The sequence below is a fragment of the Sus scrofa genome, chromosome X (genome assembly GCF_054392235.1).
Source record: "Sus scrofa isolate SSC_HxYL_T2T_F1_AM1 chromosome X, Sscrofa_HxYL_maternal_Yorkshire_Landrace_v2.0, whole genome shotgun sequence".
Taxonomy (NCBI): Eukaryota; Metazoa; Chordata; class Mammalia; order Artiodactyla; family Suidae; genus Sus; species Sus scrofa.
The window spans coordinates 70,436,198-70,443,242 of NC_139401.1; positions in this window are offsets into that span (position 1 = coordinate 70,436,198).

A 7,045-nucleotide genomic window follows, 5' to 3' on the forward strand; every position below is an offset into this window, starting at 1 on the left:
CTGCTGGTGGTGGGGCCCTGGGGGGTCCTAGGTCAAGTATTAGCTCAATGGTGAACAGAGCTGGGTTCCCAGGTCTCTGGGGGTTTTGGAGCCATTGTCATGGCCTCTGGTGGGCAGGGACATTTACTGATACATTTGGCTATGGGGTCCATGGTGCCCTGAAGCTGATGTTGGCCCAGTGGTGGGTGGGGCCACATCCCAATTTGGCTGGCTGAGGGGCATAAAGTGCCTCAGAGCTGGCACCATCCTGCTGGTGAGTGGGCTGGGTCCTGGGATCCTAGGGTTGGTGCTCACCCACTGGTGTATGAGGCCAGATCCTGGGGCTAGTAACAGCCCATTATTGGGCTGAGCCAAGTCGTGAAGTCTCTTGCTGTAAGCCCCAAGTGTCTTGGATCTGGTGTTGGTCCATTCGTGTGTGAGGCCAAGGCCCAAGGGGCCCCAGGGTTAATACCAGCTCACTGGTGATAACAGCTGGCTCCCAGTTTCTGTCTTCAGAGCTCTGCAGGTCCCAGAATTGATGTTTCAGATTTCTGTTGGGCAGGATCAGGGGTCAGGGGCTCATAGGGTTGTTGCCTACCCACTGGTGGGTAAGGCTAGTTCCAGGGCTAGTGCCATCTTGGCCACCTCCCCCTCTTTGAGCACTTTGAATATGTTATCCCACTGCCTTCTAGCCTTCATTGCTTCTAATGAGAAGTCAGCTGCTTTTTTCCCAAGTATATAGATCACATTTTCCTGTTTCTTTGCATGACTTGTAAGATTTTTGTTGAAAACTGAACATTTTAGATAATATATTGTAGCAATTCTGGGTAATGCTCTCCCCTCCCCAACTTGTTGTGGTTATTTGCTTCTTTATTTGTTTAGAGATTGGCTGAATTATTTTATTTTATTTTAAATGATTTTTCTTTTTTTCCGTTATAGCTGGTTTACAGTGTTCTGTAAATTTTCTACTGTATAGCAAGGTGCCCCACTCACACATACACAAATACATTCCTTTTTCTCACTTTATCATGCTCCATCATAAGCGGCTAGATATAGTTCTCAGTGCTATACAGCAGGATCTCATTGCTTATCCATTCCAAAGGCAGTAATTTGCATCTATTAACCCCAAATTCCCAGTCCCTCCCACTCTTTCCTCTCCCCCTTGGCAACCACAAGTCTGTTCTCCAAGTCCATGATTTTCTTTTCTGAGGAAAGGTCCATTTGTGCCCTATATTAGATTCCAGATATAACTGATATCATATGGTATTTGTCTTTTTATTTCTGACTTACTTCACTTAGTATGAAAGTCTCTAGTTCCGTCCATGTTGCTGCAAATGGCATTATTTTGTTCTTTTTATGGCAGAGTAGTATTCTATTGTGTATATATACCATGTCTTTTTAGGGATTGGCTGAAATATTTTAATGAAGTCTGTTTCTTGCTCCATCTTCCACAGCGTTAAGTTTCTTATTTTTCTTCTCAAGGGAGCACAGATTTGGTATGCCACAGTCACCTTGGCATAACAGTAGTAAAGACAGTCCCCGACTTATGATTTTTCAAATTTACAATATTGTGAAAGTGATATACATTCAGTAGGAATTATATTTCAAATTTAAAATTTTGATCTTTTCCCAGACTTGTAATATTCAGTACAATACTCTTTCATGATGGTGCGAAGCAGCAGCAAACTGTTGCTCCTAGTCAGCCACATGATCATGAGGGAAAACAACCAATGCATTTAAAACCATTCTGTACCCATAAAACCATTCTGTTTTTCAGTACAGTATTCAATTACATGAGATACTTGACACTTTATTATAAAATATGCTTTGTGTTATGTGATTTTGCCTAACCGTAGGTTGATTTAAATGTTCTGAGCACATTTAAGATAGGCTAGGCTGACACTGAATTCTTTCTTGTGGGGTGCTCTAATTTCAGAGAACCTTGAAAGTCAAGAGAAATATTGTAATAGAAGCCAAATTTAATGTAATGGAGTGCCAGAGTATTTCATGTCAGCAATGATTGAGGATTGTGTCAAGACTTTTATAAGTAGGTACATATGAGATCATAGTCTTCTGACTTCCTTTTAACAAATCAAAGCCAGAACACATTTAATTAATCTTGTCAATCCAATTCACTGATAACTAGGTCTGATACTGTAATTTGCAAAGTAGGAATTTAAACAACTATAGCATTGCTTCTTGCCTTTTGATATTTTTTTTTGACAATTTGAAGCATCAGGTTTACACAGGCCCTTTGATAGTGAGATTATTTGGAATTATCTTTGTTTATGTCATAAATTATGTGCTTTTGCAAACAGACTCTGAAGTAGGGATTTGTGCATAAGAAGTTTAAAATGGAGTGATTTTGAGAACAACACTTGAGAGGGAATAAAAGAAGCAGAATTGTGGAGAGCAAATATGCAACAGAAGACTTGGAAAACTTCATGAGGAGCTCTGAGGTTGGGATTGTCTTTTAGAGATGTTTCCAATTACAGTAAGGTGTCTGAGTCTTATATCCTCATATGAAACATGATGGATGCAAGCTGTCCCTGGAGAGAAGACAGGGGTGTAGCACTGCATGGGGCAAAGTCCTCAGAATAGGACAGTTCCTATAGAGGGAATAAGTTGTGAGCTTGTCAGGTAACATTCCAGGTAGCTGCAGGAATGAGTGCCTTGGTTGCCCCTTCACAAGGGATGAGAGTGACACACCACAATAGTCACATTTTCCTTCCTTTAGATGTGGTTTTCTCTCACCTCCCCACACTTCCACCTCCAAGTAATTTCCTTGTCTTACTCTTTGTACTATTAAGCCTGTAGCAAGGTTCAGCAGAATTGTACTCTCTTTCTCTTTGGCTTTGAAATATGGCTTTTGTAGATAACTTAAAATCTTGAAGAAGTGAGGGAAATTGACCAGCAGCCAGAAACCTGGAATCATAATACCTCAGTTCTTCATAAAAATTTTTATTGTGAAAAGAACGCAATATGAAATGTATCCTCTTAACACGTTTTGTGTACAATGCACTATTGTTAATAGGTATAATGCTTTATCGCAAATCTCTAAAACATATTCATCTTACTTAACTGAAATTTTATGCCTATTGATTAACATCTCCCCATTTCCCTCCCCTCGCCAGCCCAGAGTAACCAGTCTTTGATTTTATAAATTTGACTATTAAGATAACTCATTCAAATGGAATCATGTAACAGTTATCTTTCTATGTCTGGCTTATTTCACTTAGCATAATATCCTCAAGTTACATTCACATTGTTACATATTACAGAACTGTCTTCTTCTCTAAGTCTAAATAGTATTCCATTGTATACACCACAGCTTTTTTACCCATTTATCGACACTTAGGTTTTTTCCATATCTTGGTTACTGTATATAATGCTGGAATGAACATGGGAGTGCTAATATCTCTCTGGGATATTGATTCAATTTTGGGGGGTATATATCCAGTAGTGGGGTAGCTGGATTATATAGTAATTCCATTTTGAATTTTTTTAAGGAACATTGATACTGTTTCCATAGCAGCTGCACAATTATTCATACTACCAACAGTGTGCAAGGGGTCTAATTTCTCTACATCCTCACCAACATTTGTCATTGTTGTTTTTTAAAACAGTCATTGTGACAGGTGGGAGATGGTATCTCATTTTGGTTTTGATGTGCATTTTCTGATGATTAGGGCTGATGAGCATTTTTTTATATATCTGTTGGTCAGTCATAGCCCTTTTTGGAGAAATATATATTCAATGTCTTAGCCCACTTTTAAATTGACTAATTAGATCTTTTGTTATTCCATTGTATTAATTCCTTATATATTTTGGACATCAATCCTTCATTGGATATATGTTTTATAAATGTTTCCTCCCACTTTACTTTGTTTATTATTTCCTTTGTTATGCATAAGCTTTTAAATTTGATGTAGTCTGTCTTATTTATTTCCACTTTTCTTGATTTTTTTTTAGTGTCATATTCATGAAATCACTGCCAAAACCAATGTCATGAAGTTTTCTCCTATGTTTTCTTCTAGGAGTTTCAGGCCTTATATTCAATATTTTTAAAAAATTTTAATTGAAGTATATAGTTACAATACACTTATTATATAAGTTACAAGTGTGCAACAGTGAGTCACAATTTTTAAAGGTTATAATCCATTTATAGTTATTATAAATATTGGCTATATTCCCAATGTTGTAGAATATATCCTTGTATCTTATTTTACTGAAAACATTTGTTTTAAATCCATTTTGAGTCTCTCTTTTGTCAGAGAGATAAGGGTCCAACTTTATTCTGTTACATGTGGATGTCTAGTCTTCCCAACACCATTTGTTGAAGCACAATCCTTTTTCCATCGTGTATTCTTGGCACCTTTCTCAATATTTGTTTACCATATAAGTGTGGGTTTATTTCTGCACTCTCTATTCTGTTCCACTGGTTTATATGTCTGTCCTTATGATAGCACCATACTGTTTTAATTACTGTAGCTTCATAGTATATTTTGAAAACAGGAAGTGTGACGGCTTTAGCTTGCTTCTTCTTTTTAGGATTGGCTTTGCTATTCATGGTATTTTTTGGTTCCACATGATTTGTAGAATTGTTTTTTCTATTTCTCTAAGAAATGTCTTTGGAATTTTGATAGGGATTACACTGAATTTTTAAATTTATTTGGAGCATATGGACATTTTAATAATATTAAATCTTTCATTCCATGAACACAAGTTGTCTTTCCATTTTTTTTGAATCTTATTTAATTTCTTTCATCAATTTTCTGGTGCTTTCAGTATATTAGTGTTTCACCTCCTTGGTTAAGTTTATTCCTAAGTATTTTATTCTTTTGGTACCATTATAAAAATAATCGCTTTCCTAATTTCCTTTTCAAATATTGTTAGTGTATAGAAATGCAAATGATTTTGTATGTTGATTTCATATCCTGTAATTTTAATTCATTTATTAGTTCTAATAGTTTTTTTTAATGGTGTATTTTTTTTTCTTTCTACAGCTATGGAAATTCCTGGGGCTAGAGGCTGAATCAGAACTGCAGCTGCTGGCTTATCCCACAGCCACAGCAATGCTGGATCCAAGTTGCATCTGCGACCTATACCACAGCTTGTGGCAATGCAGGATCTTTAACCCACTGAGCAAGGTCAGGAATCAAACCCGCATCCTCACAGCCACTATGTCATGTTCTTAACCCACTGGGCTACAACAGGAACTCCAGGTATAATCTTTTTTATAAGACATGCCTATTCTCCCCCCCAAACCTACTAGAAATTGTCTAAGATCTACTGGGGAGGTTTTGTACTTACAAGTAAATTAACTTCATAAGGCTGGCTATATTTATTTGAAAAGTGATTCAAATATTTTGGAAGCAAGAGTAATAAACAGTAAAGAAGGTAAGATATATATCTGAAAAGCTATCCAAATAGACATTTTGACATCATTAAGAACCACAGAACCAAGGTAAGGTATACACCTAAAAGGTGATACAGCTATTCATTTGGAAAAAGTGAATCACGCTATTTGTTCAGAACGTTGGCTATCCTTTTATAACAGATTTTTGTTCATAAGAAATTTAAAATTACAAAGCAATGGCTTAAGGATCACCAAGTCAACTTGAATTAAAGAACTGTTGGAGTTTAGGGCTCAAAGGGATTGTCAAGGAATTCATCAGAGTACTAAGCATTAATAGAAATTATATCAGAATTTCCCAACTCAGTCATAAAGTGTAATTTTTTGTTCATAGGTTAAATCTGTTATTGCAGGTGACATTATTATCTAGTACAAAAAGTATGGTATGCAGTAGAGGAATATAACCTGGAATAATCTAAGGACCTAAGTTTCTATAGAAACAAACTGACCTGATGACACATAGGTTCAAATTCCTGCTCCTGCACTTATCACCTGTGTGACATTATTAAGTTACTTAATCTTACTACGTCTGTTTTCCTATCTGTAAAATAAGGGTAACAGAGTCTACCTCCTGAAGTTATTGAAAGGCTTAAATGAGGTAACTAAAGCATACTGCATAGAAAATAGTGTTTAATATCAATATTACTTTTCCTTTGCCTTCTCCCAACTCTCCTACTTATGATGTCACTCTAAATTAGGCTCCTAAGTTTCAATTTTCTCACCTGTAAAACAGGAATTACAATACTGGGCCTAACTACTCCACAATGTCGAAAGAGATAATCTATATAACAGTGTTTTGTAAAGGCACTATGTAGATGCATGTGGGTGATTTCTGATACATGCAATTGGTTTACTATTTCCCATAATTTCTAGGTATCATCTCAAATTTATAACTTAAAACCTAAAATGAAATTTACAGTCATCTCAATTATTATAGGAGAATTTTCCAACTTTTTGCTTTATCTGGCTCCATACCACCATTAAAAAGTGGGAAGCAAGAGAGATATATTCACATTTATCAGTTCTGCTATCAGTATCTTTGCAATAGGCTTCCATTTTGCCTAACATTATCCTTTAGTTTTCAAAGATCCATACTATCCATAATCTCCATGACCTCTACAACCATGGAGAGTTCCAAGATCTTCGCTCAATTTTCTTTTTATCTATTCTAGCACCCTAGCAACATTCCTGGCAAATAGTAAGCTCAAACACTATTTGTTAACTGAATGAATTGATGAATCTGTGGATGTGTATAAAGAAGACTGGCTTTAAAGTCAAAAGACTAGGGTTCCTATCTTGGCTTTGCTCCTTTTTGAATGTGTGACCTTGGAGAAGTCACTTTAGGAAAAAGAATTACATAGATATCGTCTAGAAATGGGGCTTGGTAATCCTCAAACTTTTTTTCGAGAATTAAATGAGAATAGAAGCTCTCTGTACATTATAACTACCGAATTGGAGTTGTTATCATTATTAGTGAATTTTACTTTAATAGCATCTTAAATAATTAAACAGGCTAGAAAAATAGATTCACTAATGATTACTGGTTAATATAAGTTAGTATATGCATGGGTGTTTCCTATAAGAGTGAAAACACAAGACATGCTTTCAGTTGTACTGTTCTTATTCATATTCTGTAGTATTGAGAACCAG